Raw genomic sequence first — 24,304 nt, forward strand, 5'->3', positions numbered from 1 at the left:
ACTGACAATCTTTGCATTGAAATCTTTTGGGGTGAACTTTGGAAAGCGAATTTCGTCATAAAATCCGGCACGACCATTGCGTTGGTCTATTTAAGAGTCCCCTTAAAATATTTTTGTCGTATCGCAAAATTTTTCGAGAAAATGAATTTTGAAAATCATTTTCTTGCACGCATAAATATATACTTCATATTTATCGCATGTGGCCTTAGGTCTCCTAATTAATTTCTTTTTTCTTTTACTGAATTCCTGAATTGGATTCAAATTTTTTTGCCACGATAAATTTTAAAAACTCAAACTATGCACGTCGTTTTTAAAATTCACTCCAGGTCTTATCCAAGTCTCCTAATTAGTTTTTATTTTGCTGTAGGATCGTATTGTGACTTTTTGCGAAGATATTTACAAGTTTTTAAGACTTGTGTCAACTACAGCTTGGACTTCCGCATCGAGTCGTATTTCAGACGTTTTAAGTATTTTAAAAAAGTAACATCGTATCCTTTATCAATTATTTTGAACTTTTAGTTTTATGAGACGTTTTTAGCTCATTAAGACTAATTAAGACTTTAAATCAGTTTTTATTGCCGATTTACAGCAACGATTTAATTTTGATTTTTGATTTCGTTGTTTAAATAAATAATGACTCTCTGTATTCGTTTTCTAAAGATTTTTCCGAGTTTTGAATGCGTGCGTATTGACCGATGATTGCGAGTTCAAGCCCAATAAAATTCCCTTAAAATCTGTTTATAAATCATCTCGTGCTCGGCGATGAAGGAAAACATCGTCTATAAGGTGCATGTGTCTAATTTTAATGAAATTCTGCCACACGTGTATTTACCAACAAGCATTGTGGAATTAGCTCCAAACCTCCTCATAGGGGGACGAGTACTTAGCCCAACTGAGGAACATTTCTACCGATTCGAAATGTAGATTGCGAGAAGAACTCTATAGTTAATCTTTTCCTACATTTGAAACACAAAGTTATGCCAATAAAATTAAATTTATTTATTATATATTCTGAGAGTCAAGAAGCATTAACCCCACTTTTTTATGGTCTATTTAATTCTGTATTGAATAATATATTATTGTAGAACGAAAACTAAGTGACGTGGTCGAGGAAGTGACGTCACCTTTCAGACGTAGTAAAATAATTCAAGAAGGCATCCATCTTGGGTTGTCATGGTGTTGTCAAGTTTGTAACTGACAGTTGAATTCTTGATGAATTTCTTAACATTTTGTTGGTATATAACTGAAACTTGGTTAATCACTGTCCGACGATATTAATTTTGAATGATTTAGTGAATGGTCGATTATAATATATTATATATGTCTTTAATGTATTAATCGACAGAGTTAGAAATGTCAGTGACTTTTTTTTATAGAAAGGAAGGAAAAGGAAGGATTTATCGACTTTGCTTCGTTAATTTTGCGTTAAAGCCTATACTTCTCGTATTTATATCATTTATTAGATTCTGATTATAATGATGATGTTTTTTAAGTCATGGGCCACCTGATGGTAAGTTTTGTAAGTCATCACACTCCAAAGACATTGGTGCCGTAAAAAGCATTTAAGCGTTCCATGCATCGCCAATGTTCCACCGACATTGGAAACGAACGAACGGCATTGGTTCTTTTTTAACTCGCTGCCAAAACACGTTAGGCGTTTCCTCCAGGTGGAAGAAGAGGGCTTGTGGGACTCGCCGGTGTCCGGAACACCCACGGAACATCCACGAAAAAACCATTGGTAACCTTGGGATCGCTTTCGTATGCTGCCGTGACGAGCGAGTGGTAATCAAGCCCCACCACCACCTAAATATACGTACATATATGTATACGAATTTATTACGATTGACGACCTCCGTGGTCGAGTAGTGTGCACACCGGTTTTCATGGGTACGCCACTCCGAGGTCCCGGGTTCGATTCCCGACCGAGTCGATGTAGAAAAAGTTCATTAGTTTTCTATGTTGTCTCGGGTCTGGGTGTTTGTGGTGCCGTCGTTACTTCTGATTTTCCATAACACAAGTGCTTTAGCTACTTACGTTGGGATCAGAGTGATGTATGTGATGTTGTCCAATATTTATATATTATATATTTATATTAAATATTTCATTGTCTTTAAAACAACCCCGAAGAGTAACAGGTTACATTGTAAAAATAAATAAAACGCGCTGGTTTGTTAAGAATAACGCACTTGCAGTCGCAAGTAATATCGATAAACGTATAATCTAATTACAGAAACTGGACCAGACCAATACGAACCGGTTTACTGTTACGACAGTTCTTTAATAGATTCTATAACAGCACAGTCTCAGAGAGAACCGCTAGGGTTTTGTTAAATGAGTTTCGTAACAGACCTGATTCTGGATGTGGAAGGTATACATGCCTCGGGATGTACGTAGATATGTCGGTACTGCTCCTGAACTCTTTCCGGTCGAGTCGGATTTGACGTCCCATCGGATTGGGAGGCTGTGATATGTCCTGTGTGATTGGCTGGTCTCCCGTCATCGTCATGATCGAGATGACAGATTGGTAGAAACTAAATCGTAATTATTATTTTTTTCGCCGTTAAGTTCTTTTGCGAACCGGTGATTGGTTTTCATTTTGACAATCAATACGTAAGACTAATGTATTCAATCGTATTCTCTTGGTGCAAGCCCGTCTGGGTAGGTACCACCCACTCATCAGATGTTTTACCGTCAAATATCAATATTCAGTATTGTTGTGTTTCGGTTTGAAGGGTGAGTGAGTCAGGGTAACTACAGGCACAAGGGGCATAACATCTTAGTTCCCAAGGTTGGTGGCGCATAGGTGATGTAAGGAATGGTTAATATTTCTTATAGCGCCTTTGTCTATGGGCGGTGGTGACCACTAACCATCAGGTGGCCCATATGCTCGTCCGCCAACCAATGCCATAAAAAAAAATAAAAATAACATCTTAGTTCCCAAGGTTGGTGGCGCATTGGCGGTGTAAGGAAAGGTTAATATATTGTCTATAGGCGGACAGCACCATTGTCTGTATATAGGTGGCTTATTCGCTCGTCCGCCAACCTATATAATTAAATAAAATTATATAAAATCATTCCATACTCATTCATAACACTAGGAGAATGTGATAGGAGATAAAGATACCTACTGTGTTTGTGTAAGCAATCCCGTGATGCCTTTCGAAGATTCGGAGTGGATACAGTTTGTGTTTTAGTGGCTCGCACACTTAGAGTCGAGGAGTCCCAAAGATCAAATCAAAATATTCTTTGTTCAAAGCACCTCATAAAAGCACCTTTTTTGATGTTTTGCTAGGATCATGTCTGACAACATTTGTTATATAGAAGTCGGGACAAGCAGCTGGTGTTATATTAAAACTAAACGCAATTAAAATATTACAAATACACAGGGTTGTTGGTAATTTGACGTGTTCCCGTTAGGAAGTGATAGGGGTGACTATTTGGGATAATTTTAACCCCCGTATGCATGATGCAAAAGCGAACCGTTTTTGAGTTATGACGTTACGTACATATGTCTGTAGAGGTTTGGTAGTTGGAACAAATTATTTCGAAAACTATAACGCTGGTGCTCGAGAGAAGGTTGGTGGGGTGTAGGTTTTAGGTATGAAGAAGTACGGGAAAGAAAGTACTCCGCCCTGAGAAGAAACGGCGAAAGAAACTCAGCTTCTTTTTTTTTTTGACAATTTTACTTTAATGTAATGTATGTTTCATTCCCAAGGTGTGCTATCTACCATAAAATCACTACTAGTATAATAAACTTCACACAAGTGTTGTCTAACATTTTTTTTTATTTAATTTGGCATTGGATGCATTTTGGACGCTTTCTGGGATCCTGTTGTAGAACCGTAAATGTCGCTTCGTCCAATTGTGAAAACCTTATAAAAATTTGCTAATCATTTAAGTTTATCGCGATCAGACATTCCGAGTACTGTAAAGTCAAAAACGACCATATATATAATTTAATTTTAAAGTATTTTAATGTTCGTGTTATAAAAAATATATTTATTTCTTTAACATATGTTAACTTTGTTCGAACATGGTTTTTTTTTTTTTTTAATTTTTATTGGCAAGCATTGATATCACGGACGTAAAGTTTATTCCGTTCGTTATCTCGGACATCAGATAAAACTCATAAACCCGTGATATAAAAAATTTACATATAATGTTACAGGCCCCTGGAACTGATGTTGTCTCGGAAGCAATCAAATTCGAAGTTCATCTTGTACGAGACATTACAAGCACTTTTGAATGTCTTGTTGCAGTCGATTCGATTGACTCTTAATGGCTTATGTAAAAAAATAAATCGAATTTAAAAAATATTCAGAGAAAATTTTGATAGATAGATAAATTTCGAGGCGATACAAAATTATCCTACGTTATTACCATGAATAAATTAATTTTTAAGAATGAATACTTAAATGATAAAGACTAGTCTAGGTATCCTTTGCTTTAGTAAAATTCCGCTGATATTTTTTAACTTTGCCGTTTCATAAATTCAAATCATTTGTAAAAAATACATTGATAAAGTATTATTCGATACAAGATTATATAGATGATAAAAAACCGTGGAGTTAATGCTTGTTGACTTCCAGGCAGTATTTAACTAACATGACTTTGTGTTTTTAAATGTTGAAAAAGAGTAACTACTGAGTTTCTTGCCGGTTCTTCTCGGTCGAATTTGCATTCGGAACCGGTGGTAGCTTCACTTAATATAGTTTGTTAAGTTACGATTCAAAAGTGGTTGTATAGGCCTATTTGAATAAAGTATATTTTGATTTTGCTTATCCTTACGTCTCTTATTCATACAATGATTATAAATGATTCTATCAAAGTGATCAATGTTACCGTTAATATACATAATATTATAAATATATTGTGACGCAACAGTGAGTATTCGTACTTTGTTAAAGACATCCCTAAGGGAGTTTGAATCAGTGGGTCATAATATGTTAGTTCCCAGGGTTGGTGACGCATTGATAAATATGAGAAACCATTATTAACTACTAATATATAGAGCGGCGGGTGTTTCAGAAAAGACCATCCTAGAGCACAGCCTTAAAACATCTATACATAAACGCGACATCAGAGTCGCCGAGGCTGTGCTCTCTCTGATCGAGCACGGAGCAGGGCCCGCTGGATTGTAGTAATTAGGATTAAAAAAAAAAAAAAAAATCACCATATACAGTATTATTATATATTATCATATATTATTTATTATGGACTATTTATATATTATGTTAAATTGAAAAAAAAAAAAAAATGTCACTGTGGGCCACGTCTTCCAAGAAGACGACAAGGTCGAAGTCCAGCGAAGATCTGCTGATGTTCAGTAAAAATATAAAATAACGCCACAATTTATAAAAATAAAATGTAAAAAAAGGCACGGGCAACTGTGAGCCCGTGGATGTTGTAAAATAAATTAAAAAAAAAAAAAATATATATATATATATATATATATAGCCAGTGGTACTTACCATCAGGTGGACCATTCCAAGTACCTACATGACATTAAAACAACACACACATACACACACAAAATTCCCTATTACAACCCGTAACGTGAACCGGTGGGATGATGATCCGACATGATCAGAAAGATCAGACGAGTTAAGTTATGTTGAACTCATTCAAGGTTGTAACTCCTAGTCGGCTAGTGAGAAGTGGCCTGCGCGCCCGAGACCCGAACCCCCTTCATAATTCCCCATATCTAAGCCGTTAAGATAACCACTAGACTAACAATGCATTAAAAATGTTACCTCAGTGTGATGTTACTGTTCAGTGATTAAGAGCAATTATGGGATCAGCTCGTTGACCTCGGACTTTGGGTAATACCCTTGGGATTTTCCGACTTTGTAGTCGATTTAAACGGTTTTTTTAGGGTTCCGTATATTCCGTGAACCCCCCCCCCCTGTAACTTCTAAAGTAAGAGAATGATAAAACTAATATGTGATATACATTACCATGCAAACTTCCACCCAAAATTGGTTTGACCGAGATCTAGAAAGTAGATTTTTTTTAATACGTCATAAATCGAAAACCGCAATTTACCTTTCATTCAATCACCTCAAATATAAAAAAGAAAACATTTAATTTCATAAACATAAACCTCGTTACTTGCTGCTACGGAACCCTTCATGGACGAGTCCGACTCGCACTTGGTCGCTTTTTTTAATGTAAAAGGGGGGTTTCAGGTGCGTTGCCGGCTTTTAAGGAATGAGTACGCTATTCTCTTGAAGGTTCCCAAGTTTGTGAGCTGGTGTTCAATTCTATGCAACGAAGCTGTTCGAATCGAACATATCTTTGACTAACGTGTTCAAGATTGCTAATTCTTGATTAACACTCGTGTTATGGAAAATCAGAAGTAACGACGGTACCTTTAGGCGGGCCGACCATCAGGGCGTCACGGTAGCATGCGTAAGCTACCCCGTGGCTCCCGCGGAAAGACGGAGAGGATACCGCTAGTTTTTTAGTGGATAAACCCGGCGTATCTGGGTGCACTCGGCGTCCAAGGCTCCGGGGAGTCCCCCCCACCTTCCATCACGTGGGGGAAGCGAGTAATGCGTTTTTCCAGCGAGAAAAAAAAATACTTTCTAAAGGTAGTAGTAGGTTTAGAATGATTAAAATCGGTTCAGTAAGTTCAGACCTAATCCTTAACAAACAAACGAATCACTCGTCTTTATAATATTTGTATAGAAATACGTTCGACTCCGCTACGGTAGTTTAAGTTCGTTTTAGTTGTACGTAAAGAAATAATTTTATAATTTATGTTAATGATGAATAGTAATTACGATGGAAATATATTCATATAATTGAAATAATCTACTTCAAAGCGGAAGTTGGATGAAAAAAATATATTTTGATGACTAAATAAATTGTTTTATATTATAATTCTGTGTTGATAAGGCCTAATGAGGAGCCGCACGGAGGAGGACGGTACAGTGGTTAGAAATCGTGAGTCTTAAGCGGTGATTGCGGATTCAAATTCAGGCGCCACTGAATTTTCATGTTGCTTAACTTATGTTTTGGAGTGAACTTTATTTTTATCTTTAGCTCCGGTTATTTTTTCGTACGAAGTCTGGACGTACGACCAGTTTATTATATACTAGCACTACTGCTGAAGATATATTATTAGTACACCTTCACCGAGCCGAGATGGCCCAGTGGTTAGAACGCGTGCATCTTAACCGATGATTTCGGGTTCAAACCCAGGCAGGCACCACTGAATTTTCATGTGCTTAATTTGTGTTTATAATTCATCTCGTGCTCGGCGGTGAAGGAAAACATCGTGAGGAAACCTGCTTGTGTCTAATTTCAACGAAATTCTGCCACATGTGTATTCCACCAACCCGCATTGAAGCAGCGTGGTGGAATATGCTCCATACCTTCTCCTCGACGGGAGAGGAGGCCTTAGCCCAGCAGTGGGAAATTTACAGGCTGATTATGTTATGTTATGTTATGTACACCTCCACAGCGTCTATAGAGCATACATTTTAAATTTCAAGTCTCCTACTTCAAAAACATAGGACTTTCATACAAATTTTCAACTCTCGTTTCATTCCATTAGGGTTGGACTTAAAAATCTGTTCTTAGCGTATGTGGCGCATATAAGAACCTTCCTTCCAAATTTCAAGTTTGTACGTGTTATAGTTTCCGAGAGTTCGTGGTTAATCAGCGAGTGGTATTTCGATTTTATATATATACTAGCGACCCGCCACGGCTTCGCACGGGTGCAATCCTGTCACTAAATGTGCTACAGAATGTCTTACAACGTTCACAGTTTTTCAGTCGTTAGACAATACAAACCGCGATGTCCCTGTGTTTTAAATCTGCAATATCTTCGAAAGTATTCGTTTAAATTACAGGCTGTAATGGGCCATATTGATCTATATTAAATACACAATGTATTTAAGGCGCTTAATTGAATAAGGATTAATGCTGTATTCCTTAAAATCGCTTCGAAAATAAGCCATTATATATCTCGTAAAAAGTTAAGGATAAAATATAGTTATTGTGGGCTATCCCTAAAAGATAGACATATACCATCGCAGTCTTTTTGAAGACCTTTTTAAGGTGTACAATACTGTAGTACATTATTTTGATCCATCTCGTAGGGTTGAGCCAGCATTTAAGCGCAAAAAACGTTTTTATTTACGACATCACTTTGGAAACCTCTAAAATGATCAGTGTTTCTCTACTATATTGTGCGTGTATTATACATATAAACCTTCCTCTTGAATCAATCTATCTATTAAAAATAACCTCATCAAAATCCGTTGCGTAATTTTAAAGATCTAAGCATACACAGGGACAGACAGCGTTAAGCGACTTTGTTTTATACTGTGTAATGGTTACCAGTGAACCGAGCAGGCTTGGCACGTGCACTATTTATACATAAAGAAAACAAAGTGATTAATTAACAAAACGATTAATTAAAATCATATTAATTAGGTAAGATTATTAATTGGTTTACTTGTATGTCATTAGAAATATGTATAGAAAAAAATAGAATGACTCGTAGGTTTGTTGTTAACCGTAGTTCAAAATTGTTTCACGGTTTGGACACAAATTTGAATGGTTGAATTCTCCACCAACCTTGGGAACTAAGATGTTATGTCCCTTGTGCCTGTAGTTACACTGGCTCACTCACCTTTCAAACTGGAACACAACGATACAGAGTACTGCTGTTTGGCAGTAGAATATCTGATGAGTGGGTGGTACCTACCCAGACGGGCTTGCAAAAAGCCCTACCACCAAGTAAATTTTAAAAAAATGGTTGGATTCGGTGGTATCTATATACTTATATGGTATAGTATTCATTTGAATGATATATATATATATATATATATATATATATATTTTTATTTATTTAATCGATACACCACAGTATTTGAAATATAGCACTTAAAACAAGAATACGATGAAATGACAGATACAATTTCAAACACTTAATAGGTATATACAGCATTAATAGTTACGTTAGCCTCCAATAACAATTTTTTTAACAATACTCTATTTAATAAATACTACAGACTGCAATATAGCACGCTTATTAATTATTTAACATTTAAACAATTAGCAAAAAAAAAATGAAGTAAAAAAAAATAAATAACTAACAATAATTACAAACAATGACAATATAAGATTTTTAGAGATAATACCATAATTTACAAAGTATAGTTCATAAATAGCATCAGTTTTAGCAGCCTGTTAGTGTTCCACTACTGGGCTAAGGCCTGCTTTCTTTTTGAGGTTTGCTAATTCTACCACGCTGGTCTTATGCTCACCAAGTCCCTCGTGTCTATGCAATGGTCGTTCCCCGTTTCTTACAAAAAGATCTATATTATTGTAAATATACATAAGATTATATTGATATATGAAGCGTGGAGTTAATGCTCGTCGACTTCCAGGCAGGAGACATAACATACATATATAATTGTATTTAACTAACATGGCTGTATTTTTAGACGTTGAAAAAGAGTAACTACTGAGTTTCTCGCCGGTTCTTCTCGGTTGAATCTACATTCCGAACCGGTGGTAGCTTTACTTTAAATAGTTTGTTAAATGACGATTCGAAAGTGCTTGTAAAAGCCTACTTGAATAAAGTATATAAGCCTTTTCAGCATCATCGTAGTTGTCGGTCATCTTCGAGTAGGCGTGGATTGTCGGGTAAGGAGACAGTAGCATAATGAAAAAAAGTACTGTTATGATAATCATGAGCCGAGATGGCCCAGTGGTTAGAACGCGTGCATCTTAACCGATGATTTCGGGTTCAAACCCAGGCAGGCACCGCTGAATTTACATGTGCTTAATTTGTGTTTATAATTCGTCTCGTGCTCGGCGGTGAAGGAAAACATCGTGAGGAAACCTGCATGTGTCTAATTTCAACGAAATTCTGCCACATGTGTATTCCACCGACCCGCATTGGAGCAGCGTGGTGGAATATGCTCCATACCTTCTCCTCAAAGGGAGAGGAGGCCTTAGCCCAGCAGTGGGAAATTTACAGGCTGTTTATGTTATGTTTATGTTATGATAATCACTTCACTTTATATTTCACAATAGTTTTTTTTGAGTTAACACGATATTACTTTACACAATATAATTTAGACAATCTTATAATAATTATGGCTAACTTTGAATCAGAACTTAACGTCCACCGAGCACGTGAATGCGTGCGCACTTTGCGACGAACCAAAACTCACTGTCGCTTTTCAACCGATGGCCGCCCCTCCAGTCCTCGGCGTTCGTTATGTATATTGACGTTTGACAGATCACGTGATGAGAGGCGGATGCGCCGACATATATTTTGATTTTGATTTATTGTTGTAAACATTGTATATGTAACCACTTTATTAGAAATAGTAAAACAAAATAATATACTTAATGAATAATAGGAAGGTTGTACTAGCAATTACTAGTTGATCCTACGGCTTAACTCGATTGGGTTTAAATAAGGGCTGGTCCCATCAACCCTACTCATTATAAACTCCAAAATTTTGGGAGGATGAATCGATCATGGTTCTAATTTCAGCCAGCGAAATTGTCAGCTTATTGACTTAACATCCTCCCCCCACACGCGGGTTGGATCTAATGTATCTATAGTTTTTTTTTTTTTTCAGGAAGGCAGACTTACAAATCGACTGCTCGCCAATGAAGACCAGTAATGACATCCGGCCATAGATACTTACTGTAAGATTTTTCTTTTCTTTTTTTTTTAATGTCAATCAGACCGATTTTAGTTTACGATTCTCAACGGAAACAGCAAGATGTGCACTATGTACTAAAAAAAAATATATATTTATTCAGCTTGTTACGTTATAAACAGTAAAGGTTGGAGCCTTCTTTTAAGTGCAGCAGGGCACCTATGCCAGAATTCTTCTTCTTCCATATCAATATCTTACAACATCATATGTTATAAGAGTGTGTGTTTGTGTGTGTTGGCGTGTCTTGCTTGCATCTACATAAATTATACACAAACATTTATATATTATTAACTGTGTAAATTATAATATGCGTTTTAATAGAGTGATTCTACTTCATCATAATTGAGTGTCAGTAAATATTTTTTTAAGATGTCTTAGCAAGCATGAAGTTTTAATGAATATAATTTTAAGTTTCCTTTTAATCACGTTGTACAAGTAAATTGATCGCGAAGCGTATTGGTTCTGGGCAAGAGCTGTACGCTAACAATCATCATCCTCCTGCCCTTAACCCAATTTTACTCGGGGTCGGCGCAGCATGTCTTCTTCTCCCATACTTCTCTGTCGGACGTCATCTCACTAGTAACATTCTTTCTAACCATATCGTCTTTCACGCAATCCATCCATCGTTTCTTGGGTCGTCCCCTACCTCTGTATCCATCCACATCCATTCTCAAAACCTTTCTCACAACATGGTCCTCATTCCTCCGCATAACATGCCCATACCAAGACAGCCGGTTTCCAGATAACTTCCCCTTTGTAAGCTAACAAAGCACTCTTTATTTCCTCACTTTCATAATCCGATGGGACGGCGCTGACCTGATCTTTCAGGTTCAAACTTTGGAGCGACGGATTCACGTGTTTCCCGACGTCCAGGATTGTTAATACAGAAACTTTACACTTGGCATGCCACTGCGAAGTACTGGACAGAAAAACTAGAGAACGATTTTTTTTTATCGTCCGGACAGACATGACTCCCCTCCACCTGGTGGTAAGTGGAAGTGGAGTCCAAAAGCGAAGATAGACGACTAGTCAAGTCAGCTAGAATGAGCTGCACTAGTCACCCTAGCCATGCCAGCCCGCAAGATGCCTCTTTTCCGCCTTCTTCGTTCTGTTTGTATCGATCCTGTGTTTGAACCCAATACCTAGAAATGTCATGTCAAGAAGCCACTAGAACAACAAGATAGTCCATGTAATCCTCTCCATACAATATGAATGCAGTAAACACTAATACTACACTACTGCCCAACGGCAATACTTTATATTCATGTGTTCAAGTTTGAAGGGTGAGTGAGCCAGTGTATCTGCAAGCATGCTCATATTTCAGTTCCCAAGGTCGGTGGCGCAATGACGACGTAAGTTTTAAAAAAAAAAATACAAAAAAAAATAAACTTTATTGACTTAAGGATTACATTACAAACAAGTTGCAAGGGCCCCTGTACTAGGTGCAAACCCGTATTACTGGGTGCCCCGCTCATCCACCAGGACAACTAGAAAGTCAACAATGACTTTGTTACAACTAGAAAAGTGTGTGTGTGTGTGTGTTTGTGTGTGTGTGTGTGTGTGTGTGTAATGATTAATACTTCTTACAGAGTCAATGTAATTTTGCCGTTCGCTACCTATTTCAAAGAAACCAACGTCTTCGAACATGTTAGGTCTCTTGTCAAACTATTGGCTTAGTCCACTTTCAAACCAGATCACAGCAATACGAAGTATTGTGGACCCTCAAACAAACTGTAGTAGACGAACCCCCTCCCACAAGAACACCTATTCCATCCAAGTAATTATCATTACACAACCGATTAAACAAGTACTCTACAAAAAAAATTTTTTTTTTTTTCGATACTTAATTTCTGATGTTAAATTCAGATTACTGATTAAATCGCCATTTTTTTTAAAGCCAACACTTGTTAATTATCGTTTCATTTAATATAAAACACTGGATACGTTGGGTCAATTAAAGAATTAAAAAAAAAAAAACCCGTCGCGTGTTTTTTTCAAAATGTCACCGAAATTATCTCTGCTCTCGTCTCGTCGGGGTTATGTATGTTAATGAATTAATTTCAAAACTTATCCGTGTTAGTATATGGAAATGTGATCGTGAGTGCGTTTGTTACGCTTTTATGTCTTAACTCCACTGATGATTACTGCATCGTAACCGATAATTTCGGGTTCAAGTCCAGGCAGACACCACTGAATTTTCATGTGCTTAATATGTGTTTATAATTCATCTCGTGCTCGGCGGCGAAGGAAAACATCGTGAGGAAACCTGCATTTCAACGAAATTCTGCCACATGTGTATTCCAACCCGTATTGAAGCAGCGTGGTGGGATATGCTCCAAAACCTTCTCCTCAAAGGGAGACGAGGTCTTAGCCCAGCAGTGGGAAATTTACAGGCTGCTAATGTAATCTTGAACCCCGAGAAATGAATTAGTTTAGGGTCATTAGTCACTTCCTTGTATCTAAAACCTTCGACCAACACCCCCCCCCCCCACCACCAAACATGGCGACAGTTAAAAATCAAAATCGATATATTCTCTATTCAAGTAGGCTCATAAAGGCACTTTCGTATCGTCATGGTACACTGTCGAACTAAATTTAAAGCTACTGATTTAAACATACATATAATACGCTGTCATATAAGTTAGGGCGTTATACTATATTGTTATCCTCCTCTTCTCGTCTACTTTCTCTTTCTTACTTTTAAGCAAAGAACCAGCAAGAGATTAAGTTACTCACTTTAACAAATTTACGTTGTCATTTTAATTAAGTTCAATTAACTTTAATAATATTCGAATACTAAGTCAAAGATTTTTTTATCGCATTTTATTAAGTATTTAACTTTATTCATCAATGTTCACGTGATACATATAATTGTGTTTAATTAACACACCTGTTTTAATTAGTGGTAATGTTTGATTGAGTTTCTTGTCGGTTCTTCTCGTTTGAATCTTTATTCAGAATCGGTGGTCGCTTTGCTTAAATTGACTTATTCAGTAGACAACGTCCTTCTTTGGAGTTCGAGCTACCTTCAGACGAAGTTTTATCAAATTTGCTTTAGCGGTTTGGTCGTGAAAGAGCAACAGACAGGCAGAGTTACTTTAGTATTTATAATACTAGTATAGATACTCCTTTGATTTGATGATTCACAAATACTGGGCGAAGTCTACTTGGTTTAATTTTTTGATTGTAAATTAAGAAACTCAGAGAATGATTACTGATTTATGAACGTGTTTTTACAAGCTTTTATTTGGCTAACAATCTTTGTTAGATTAGATCAAATGATGCAAAGCTGAATTCAATTCAATTCGTCGTCTTGTTACGTAGGTGAGCAGACGGATACATGGGCCACCTGATGGAGATGCTGAGTGGTCACAATTGCTCATAGATATGTCACTGTAAATAAATATACCCATTTAAATAGGTATTTGCGACGTAAAGAACCTTTGGAACTAAAATGTTATGTCCCTTGTGCCTGTAGTTACACTGGCTCACTTAGTACCTTTCTAACCGGAACGTAATAATACGAGGTAATGCTGTTAGGCGGTAGAATATATGTTGAGTGGTACCCACCCAGGGCGTGCCACCAATGACGATATCATTTTATGACAAGCATGATCCGACGAAGCCAGGTTTGGCTTCAGACGAAAGAACTCCTGTCAACGGCTTAGACACGTAACTTTATAACGTAAAAAATTGATTATTATATATATTTCTTGCTATTCATTAATTTATTTGTAAATATTTGAAGTTGAACAACGTCCTGCTAATAATCCATTGCTGCGAGAAAGTTTCGGATCGTAATCCAGCACTCGACTCCAATTTGGGTTTGTTGGTACAAATGTAGAAGAATTTCCTCGAGATTAGACTAGACTACAAACACAAATTTATCCGGGTTTGATGCAATAATCATCATTTAGATTACACCTTTGCTAGCCACTGGGCCACTCGGCTAATATTTGAAATGTCTTTTTAAGACTAGTTACTTGAAAAGGTTCATGCAGATTGGTTGAAAACTCTCAAGTATCAGAGCGTGACGTACGGACGTGACGAAATGACGTCTCCGGTCGTTTTTTCTGAGATCTCGTCGTTTTTTGTATAAACGTTAGAATATTTACGATTAATTTGAAAGTTATTTATTACATGATATTAAGAACAATAAATGTGAATCTGCTTTATGTACAAAGAGGCAACTGAGCGAGTTTCTTTGTTTTGTTTCCTCGCGGATTTCCGTAACGACGATTTCGTTATTTTGAACTGTTTGATTACGTTAACCATTAGCAACCCTGGCTTTACAAGTTTGCTATTAATTAATAAAGAAAATTATATCTTATACTAGCGGGTCGCCCGCGAAAGTTCGCGTTTATTCAAAAGATTTTTTTTTAGAAAGTTCGAAACCTATGACAGGTTTTGTTTTGATTTTATTTCATCGTAAACTGCAAGTCGCTCGTCTACATTGGGCGCCAGAATTATGAAACCTTATATAAATTAATTTTTTAATGTCATATGGTATACATTAATTTAGTTAGAATTGAAATAATTAACTTTTATTTAGTTTAGGTTTTTAATTTTTTTTCTTATACAGCCCTAGTACCGCTGTCTAACCGACCAGTACCTATATTCCACTCTCTAAAATTAATTCTTTGTTAAATACAATTCAGTAAATTGCAATCAAGAATCCTCTTTAAACTCATCTACGGCTGGAGCTCTTCAAAACGAGACCATGACCGATGTTTTACGTGCAGCTATCGTCCCGTAATCGCTGGGACAAAAATCGGCTCACGCTGTTAATATATAAGATTAGATTCTGGAGTAGATTTCTACCAGAGAATTGTTTTTTAGTATTTAGAATCTAGGGGAGACAATGGCGCTGTAAGAAATATTAACCATTCCTTACATCACCTATGCGCCACCAACCTTGGGAAGTAAGATGTTATGTCCCTTGTGCCTGTGATTACACTGGCTCACTCACCCTTGTAACCGGAACACAACAATACAGAGTACTGTTTATTTCGCGGTAGAATATCTGATGAGTGGGTGGTACCTACCCAGACGGGGGATGGTACCTACCCAGACGGGCTTATACAAAGCCCTACCACCAAGTATTAGATATACTAGCTTTATTTAGAACGAGTAGATAATAAATAAGAAAGTAACTCTGTCTGTCTGTTACTCTTTGGAGGCTAAACCTCTGAACCGATGAAATTTAATACGAAGCAAGCTTGAACCTCGAGGAAAGACATAGGGTGCTCTGTTTTGCCTAATGAATGAGGACCAACCCCGAAAACACGAGCGAAGGCGCGGCTAACAAATGATGTGTTAAGTAAAAAAATTATTGTTTTTTTTTATTTTGTCTATCCAGGTAGGTAACCTACCGGATTTTTGATTTACCATTGCGGTTTATGATATACGACGACGAACGAGCAAATAGGCGATCTGATGGTGAAGTGGTCACCACCGCTTATAAACAGTGGCTGTAAGAATGATTAACCTTGTCAACTAAAATGTTATTTCTCTTGTGATTGTAGTTACACTGACTCACTCACTTCAAACAGGAACACAACAATAATGAATTTAGCTGTTTGGCAGTAGAATATACGAGTGGGTGGTACCTATCCATAATGGCTTGCCCAAAGCCCTTCCGCCAAGTCATAACATCTGTGTTGCCAAGATAAGCGATGGTGATTTCTCCGTCACATTAAATATGGCAGATTTCATTCGACATATGCAGGTTGCTTCGCGAATTTTAAAGACAATCCAGCTATAAAGAAGACTAAGCCACTTATCAAACGTAATATTTAACCTTTAAAAAATATTAACGATTTGAAAGTACAGAATTACATGCGTTGCGATTCTGGTGACGTGACTTTCGATATTGAATTTCAATTCAACTAAACTAAAAAAAAACATATGACTTTATCAATTAAACCTTTTCACTTGAGTGACGGACGCACGCATTTTTCGAAATTTATGGAAATAATATTCGAGCGCGAATTTTTACATGCGACTGATAATGTTTCGGGGCGCGTTTCCTGTGGACGTTTCACGCTATGAAGCGTTTCGTGAGCTATGATATCTTATATATTAATAGCGTCAGACGATTTTTGTCCCAGTGATTATGGAATCTGCACATAAAAAGTCGGCTATGGTCTCATTTTGAAGAGTTCCAGCCGTAATGTGCAGAAAATTAAAGAGGATTCTTGATTGCAATTTACTAACAAATAATTAATTTTACAGAGCGGAAAAAAGTTACTGGTCGTATAGAGAGCGGTGTTACGACTCTATAAGAAAAAAAAAAAAGAAAAACGTAAACAAACTTAAAGTAAATTGTTATCCACAAATCCATTTCTAACTGAACTAATGTATACTATTTGACATTAAAAATATCATTTAAACACAACACACAACAGCGCGATTTTTAAGACATTTTCTGCCTCGCCTAACCTCTCTGTGGAACCAGCTTTCGCCGGCGGTTTTTCCGAACCGATACGACTTGGGAACCTTCAAGAAAAGAGCGTACTCTTTCCTGAAAGGCCGGCAACGCACCTGCAAGCCCCCCGGTGTTGCAGATGTCCATGGGCGGTGGTAGTCACTTTCCATCAGGTGAGCCTCCTGCTCGTTTGCCACCTCTAACATAAAAAAAAAAAACATTTTGGCGCCAAATTTGGTTAGTAGCGCCGCTTTGTTAGTCGACTTCAAGACACGGAGGTTTCTTGATTCGGTTATGTTATTTTTTAAATAGGTAGGCGGACTGGCAACTTTGTCACCTAATGTTAATAATAAACCCAGTAAAAGGACATCGTTCCAAAAAAAAAGGAGACCTTGAATTACACATTTCTTCGACTGAAGTCAATGCAAATATTCGCCATATTCGACCCCCCCTTTGTTGTGTAAGTGAAAGCCGACAATGAGACGAGCAGACGTTCTCATGATTTCGTAAATGAAGCGAATTAATTCAATTAAAACGAAGCATTAACAAATTCGATTTGACGTCTGCAACGTTGGAATGCCCTAAAAAGTGACACCGTCGGTATGAGTCGGGTTAACTGACACTCAATACTGATTTCCAGTGGTGGGTACCCCGTGATTGCGGATGACGTTGACGATTAAGCTGCGCCGATTGATGTGCCGCCGTTTAATACTTCAGTTCGTGTGTGTGTGTGTGTGTGTGTGTGTGTGTGTGTGTGTGTGTGTGTGTGTGTGTGTGTGTGTGTGTGTGTGTGTGTGTGTGTGTGTGCAAACACTGGTGCACTGCCTATTCTCTCGGTATAATGAGCCGATGGGACGGCAAATTCGACACGACTGGAAAAAGATCTGGTGCAGGACCAAACCGTCAATATCGCAATGGTTTAAGGGCTGCCTAGCGATGATAAAAGTCGCAGGTTCGATCCTGATCCCTTGGGCTGTTTTCGTCTCCACTCACACAAAAGTAAAAAATTACTTGACGTGGTTTTCGGCGCAGGAATGATCTGATGATGAAAATCTGACCCCAAGATCAATTGTCTAGTCAGTATTACTAGTAGAGGCGTGATAGGCCTCGTGGACACTGGCGAGTCCCAATTGCCCCCCCCCTCACTTCATATGGGAATGCGTAACGCGATTGTTCAGCGAGGAAAAAAAAGGGCTGGTCACACTGCTCATAGATATTGTCACATGAATCCACCAACATATGTTGGAAAAGCGTGGTGATCAGACCAGTCTTCTAAAGGTTTAAGGCCAGCAGTGGGAAGTTTACAGGCTGTTACTTAAATGTAGCTTTCTACCAGTGAAAAAAAAAATCGGTAATGGATCATAAGTTCCTGAGATCAACCCTCACATACACACAAACAAACTTTATCTCTTTATAATATCAGTACTGCGTTACAAATCCAATTCATCTTTATCATCGCCTACATACCAATGCGCGTGTAGTTACACTGGCTCACTCACCCTTCAAACCAAAACAAGACAATACTAAGGATTGCTTGGCGGAACGATACATGATGAGTGAGTACATGATGAGTGGTACCTAGACACTAGACAGGCACAAAATCTTACCACCAAGTAAAGCCTCTCGGCACTTTGTCGTAGATCATGGTGTGGTCCTTCATAGTTGAAAATCTGAAAGCTATACCGTTACCGTGGTTAAATACTATCTTAATTCGTTTCGAAAACGTATCGATCAAAAAACTCACCTCGCAACAAATAAGTCGAGCGAAAGCAGCCGATAATCATTTCGCGTATTTCCAAGTAACAATTTGTTACAATAACTCGGTCATAAATGATATGTAATCGAATTCGACGTGAAATTGTAAGGCTAACTGCCTTAAATGTGGCATATATGTACGTATATATTGACGACGTGAATATTACAGATTCGCGATGCGAGTTTAAATTGGATTAAATATACCAGGGGTGAATTCTACTGACATACATTCGATGACCTCCGTAGTTGAGTAGGGTGTACACCGGTTTTCATGGGTACGCCACTCCGAGGTCCCGGGTTCGATTCCCGGCCGAGTCCATGTAGAAAAAGTTCATTAATTTTCTATATTGTCTTGCGTCTGGGTGTATGTGGTACCGTCGTTATTTCTGATTTTCCATAACACAAGTGCTTTAGCTACTTACATTGGGATCAGAGTAATGTATGTGATGTTGTCCAATATTTATTATATTTATATTTATTATTTATACATTACGATACGTTACACAAAAGGGTTGACTGAAAGTCTGATGAAAAATGCATGTAGTGGAAATGAGAATGTCGAGACGAATGTGTGGTGTTCCCGAATGGATAGAGTAAGGAATGAGTACATAAGAGGAAGTTTGAAAGTGGCAGCGGTAACCGAGAAGTTATGAGGAAATCGACTTTTATGGTACGGGCTGTTCAGCGATGTTCTGCGGAGGAATGAGGACCATGTTGTGAGGAAGGTCTTGAGCATGAACGTGGATGGATATAGAGGAAGGGGACGACCAACGAAACGATGGATCCAGTGTGTGAAAGACGATATGGCTGGTAAGAATGGTACTTGTGAGATAACGTCAGACAGAGAAGTATAGAAGAAGACATGATGCGACGACCCCAAATAAAATTGGGATAAGAACAAGAGGAGGAGGATGAGCTCAGCTTAATCGTATCAATGAGGCTGAGGATCAATTCCACTTTATATCGCTTACGATACGATCCCGATTATATTCCGACGCAACTGACCGAACTGTTTGTAGAATAGTTACTCTGCTGAACGATTACGTTACTATTGTAACTGTCAAATTGTTAGTAGAATTATCCTTGTTCAATAAACACGTCGAGATAATCTCATCGATGTCCTGGCGGATTTCGTTAACGATGTATTTTCTAAAGAGAATAGCTTTAGTTCAGGTCGTACGTATAGTGTATTCCAATCACAAGAGGAGAGACAAACAAACAACTTTGACCTTGAATTGATGCGTTATCATTGGTCGAGAGCTTGAATAATCTATGATATTCGTTATGGACTCGCGAAAACATGGAGGTTTTGAATGTCGGTGAAGTTGGTTTTGGTACTTTTGAAGTAAAATTTTATTGGATATAAGTAGTTAAGTGTAATAGTGTTGCACCATTGACGGTTCACTTTAACTTTATATAAATACCAGACTGTATGTAAATAAAGAAACCACTCGGGTTTAATGTAGTTTTATACCAGTGAAAAAAAATCTTGAATTGGATCATTTGTTACGGAGATCACCTCCGTACATGCAAACATATAAATTTTACCTCTCTATAATATTTGTAAAACAAAAGGTCTAAAAATAAATTCGTAATGGAGTTTTGTCGTTTTCCTTGAGTACCAAAAATAAACGCACCCCTTACTTTTGGATCCAGTTATTTGAGACGATTGCCAAGGTTACTTAAAGTGAGTTGTGCTGTTTACGCGTGGGATGTAGCTGGTGGGTCGTTGGCGTCGCGTGTACTGTGTCCATTTAATCGAGAGATAAATTTCGAAATTACTACAACTTTATAATGAACTAGCTGAACCTGCGGCTCTGTCGCGCGAAATTTATAAAACACAAACTTCAAACCCCCGTTGTACCCTCTTGGTGGTGGAGTTTCATAAAATCCGTTTCGTAAAATATCGTATAAATTTCGTAAATATATAAAAGTTTCGTAAAATCCTAGCTGCCAAATTTCAAGCTACTAGGTGTTATCGTTTCCGAGATTTCGTGATTAATCAGTGAGCTGTATAATTTAATGCCCTTTTTTAATGTAGCTTTTATCGAATTTGACTAATATTATACAGGAAATTTTTTTTTTGGTCTCTTTACGTGAATAGTACTGAACCGATTTTTATTGAACTTTTATGTTGCTTTAGTTGATTTTGGTGGATACAAATTTGGCTAATTTTCATCAGACAGGTGATGATGATGTCTGACCGATTTCGGTCGCGTTGGCCATATTATAGTGCACTCTCCGTCCCCCCACTCTCATAATCCGATGGGACGGCAAATCCAACATGGCCGGAAAGACTTCAGGCGCGGGACCAACGGCTTAACGTGCTGTCCGAGGCACGGGATCGTACACACTTCCAACATCCAGACTCCGGGTTGTACTGAATGTTTTATGATAGACGATCCTAAATACTACATACTCAGGATCTGTGGCCGTTTGTCTAGCCACTAGACGGACGAGGCAGCCACGTGAAAAAGTTATGTCAAAACTACGGTGCTCGTCTGAGTTAGAACTCAAACTCGTGGGTGAAGATGAAGTGTTTTAATCGCTGGACCATATCAATTATTGTCTCGATATCAACATGGTTTATTGCACGCTAAATGGAAACTGCAGCATCCTGTCCGTGGTCAGAGAAAAAAAAATGTCTGAATTTATTTTAAGTACGCCGTTTATTTTTATCGTCCGATATAAAAATATGTAATATGTCCTCAATTTAATTAAATTAATTAAATGCTCAGAATAAGAGTATAATGATCTTGTATTTATAACTGTGAACCGTTTTTTAATTCAGGCCCTGATTGGCGAGGGGCCTTTGAGGAGGGGGTTACTGTATTTTTTATAAATAATGTTTTTTTATATCGTCGGCGATTGGATGTTGTGTGACAGTGTTAGCATCGAATGGGAATATTTTAATAACATAAACATAATCAGCCTGTAAATTTCCCACTGCTGGGCTAAGGCATGTGTATTCCACCAACCCGCATTAGAACAGCGTGCTGGAATATGCTCCATACCTTCTCCTCAACGGGAGAGGAGGCCTTAGCCCAGCAGTGGGAAATTTACAGGCTGATTATGTTTTATTATGATTATGTATTTTTTTACACTTTTTTTATAATTGTGCCTTATCCTAAATAAACATATATATATATATATACATATATATAAAGAAGTATCATCTGATGGAAAGTCAGTATCAATAGCAGCACCGAACTTGGAGGTGAGCGGCCTTTAAGAAATGAGGAGGCTCCTAAAGGTTCCCAATATTCTACCGCCAAACAGCAATCCTTAGTATTGTCGTGTTCCGGTCTGAAGGGTGAGTGAGCCAGTGTAACTACAGGCACAAGGGACATAGTAACTTAATTCCCGAGGTTGGTGGTGCATTAGACAGGTAGGGAATGATAACGGCAGCAATGTCTGTTAACTTACCGTTCAGGCTCATTTGGCCGTCTGCCTATTTATTTGATTAAAAAAAAAATCATATACTTAACACTAAATCGCACTTTACGAAGTTATAAAGTATGCAGGTACTTGAATCAATTGCGTTAAGTCCGTTTGTATTTTGAAAATAAACCTTTTTTTACCAATGTTATTGAGAAGAAATTTCTATTTAATTGTCCCGTATTAAACACGAAATTCGGACATGTTGAAATTTTGTTCAGATATCTTAGGGTATCGATCTGGCAACCCAATATACTATATCTAGGGTTGCTAGATCATATATATCTACACATGTGAGCTGTAAAGCTAAATAAGCAATTGACCTTGAATTCACGCGATGCCGTTGGTCGAGAGCTTGAATCTATGATTACCATTATGGATCTGTGAAAAAATGGCGTTTTGTATCGATTTACCAAGGCAAACTCGTTGTGTTGTTTGTTGAAGTGAAGTTAGTTGAGTGTAAAAGTGTTGTATTATAAATAAAGATATATTAATCACGAACTAAAGCCGAGATGGCCCAGTGGTTAGAACGCGTGCATCTTAACCGATGATTTCGGGTTCAAACCCAGGCAGGCACCACTGAATTTACATGTGCTTAATTTGTTTATAATTCATCTCGTGCTCGGCGGTGAAGGAAAACATCGTGAGGAAACCTGCACGTGTCTAATTTCAACGAAATTCTGCCACATGTGTATTCCACCAACCCGCATTGGAGCAGCGTGGTGGAATATGCTCCATACCTTCTCCTCAACGGGAGAGGAGGCCTTAGCCCAGCAGTGGGAAATTTACAGGCTGATTATGTAATCACGAACTGTCTGTAGTGCACTGTATAGCTGAGCTATTAGCAAATCGCACGGAATACGTACATCTAAGGTTCTTGAAGTTATACTTCTTCTGATGCGTTATCAGTGACGTGACGGTACGCGATGAAGTTCCTCGCGAATCGCCGATTAGCTGTCAAGTCACTCGAAATAGACAACTTCACGCCTTATTTTATTTTACGGTGTTTATTTTGTTAGAAATTTAAATTTTGTTTTGTTTTGGTATCATAATAATAATTGTTTTTTTTTTTTTTTTAATCTGTGCTCTGTTTATGTGCATAGCAATTAGCGATATATTCGGTCAAGTTAGATCGCGGACATCGTACAGACACAAAGTAATATATGTATGTATATATATAAATTACGTTATCAGAAAAGCCTTTCGTGGGAACAGATATACCTAAATCTTTTTGAAAAAAAATAAAACATAAAATGCAAGATTTTATATCTTTTACATGAAAAACGATATAAAGATAAATATTATCGCTACAAGCATTCAATTTGGTTTGTTTGTTTTTTTTATCTCGCTCGTAACTTTTTAATTACTGTTTTTTTTTTTTAAATATATATTTAAAAAAAAACAGTAATTAAAAAGTTTACATGTATACAGGTTTGATATGATTTTTAGATTAAACCGATTTACAGTTTAAATGTTTGCGGTAAAGTGAAAATAGTGGGGGGGGGGCGCTTGTTATATAAACAAGACTTTTTTTATCGGCTGGGTTGCCGACTGTAGTATAATTTACGTAGGTGTTTACAGTTTGCATGAAATTAAATAAGTTATTATTTTATATATGTATTATATAATACTATGTTATGTTATGTATGATTTTTGAAGTGTACTATATTGTATATAGATTCTAGATACCCGGCTCCAAACGGATGCAGTCTAGGTACAACTTTGAGATTGAAAAACGGAAAAGAAAAATTTTCGTCATTTCTATACTATGATACGCATCTATTAGTAGATAGACAAACATAGTCATTGTATATTTATGTTAAAGGTATGTTTAGTAATGACTGGTATACATATGTAGCATAGATGAAGGCTTTAGAGGATATACTCTATTCCAACCACAAGAGGAAAAAAGCCAATTAAACATCATTAGACAGTAAATTGACGCGACATCATTGGTCGAGAGCTCGATTACTCTGTGATATTCACT

At 37.4% G+C, this 24,304-nt stretch overlaps 1 protein-coding gene across 3 annotated transcripts in view; it reads left to right on the forward strand.

Annotated features, from left to right (window-relative positions):
• Positions 1-24,304, forward strand: part of LOC113396149 (uncharacterized) — a 110,830-nt gene that overhangs the window by 30,824 nt on the left and 55,702 nt on the right. For all 3 annotated transcript variants that reach the window (XM_026633974.2, XM_026633975.2, XM_064219785.1), the window contains one exon: positions 10,614-10,683. The gene's annotated coding sequence lies outside the window, so the exon portion shown is untranslated. The remainder of the gene's footprint in view (positions 1-10,613; positions 10,684-24,304) is intronic.

Source organism: Vanessa tameamea, chromosome 29 (assembly GCF_037043105.1).
Source record: "Vanessa tameamea isolate UH-Manoa-2023 chromosome 29, ilVanTame1 primary haplotype, whole genome shotgun sequence".
NCBI lineage: Eukaryota > Metazoa > Arthropoda > Insecta > Lepidoptera > Nymphalidae > Vanessa > Vanessa tameamea.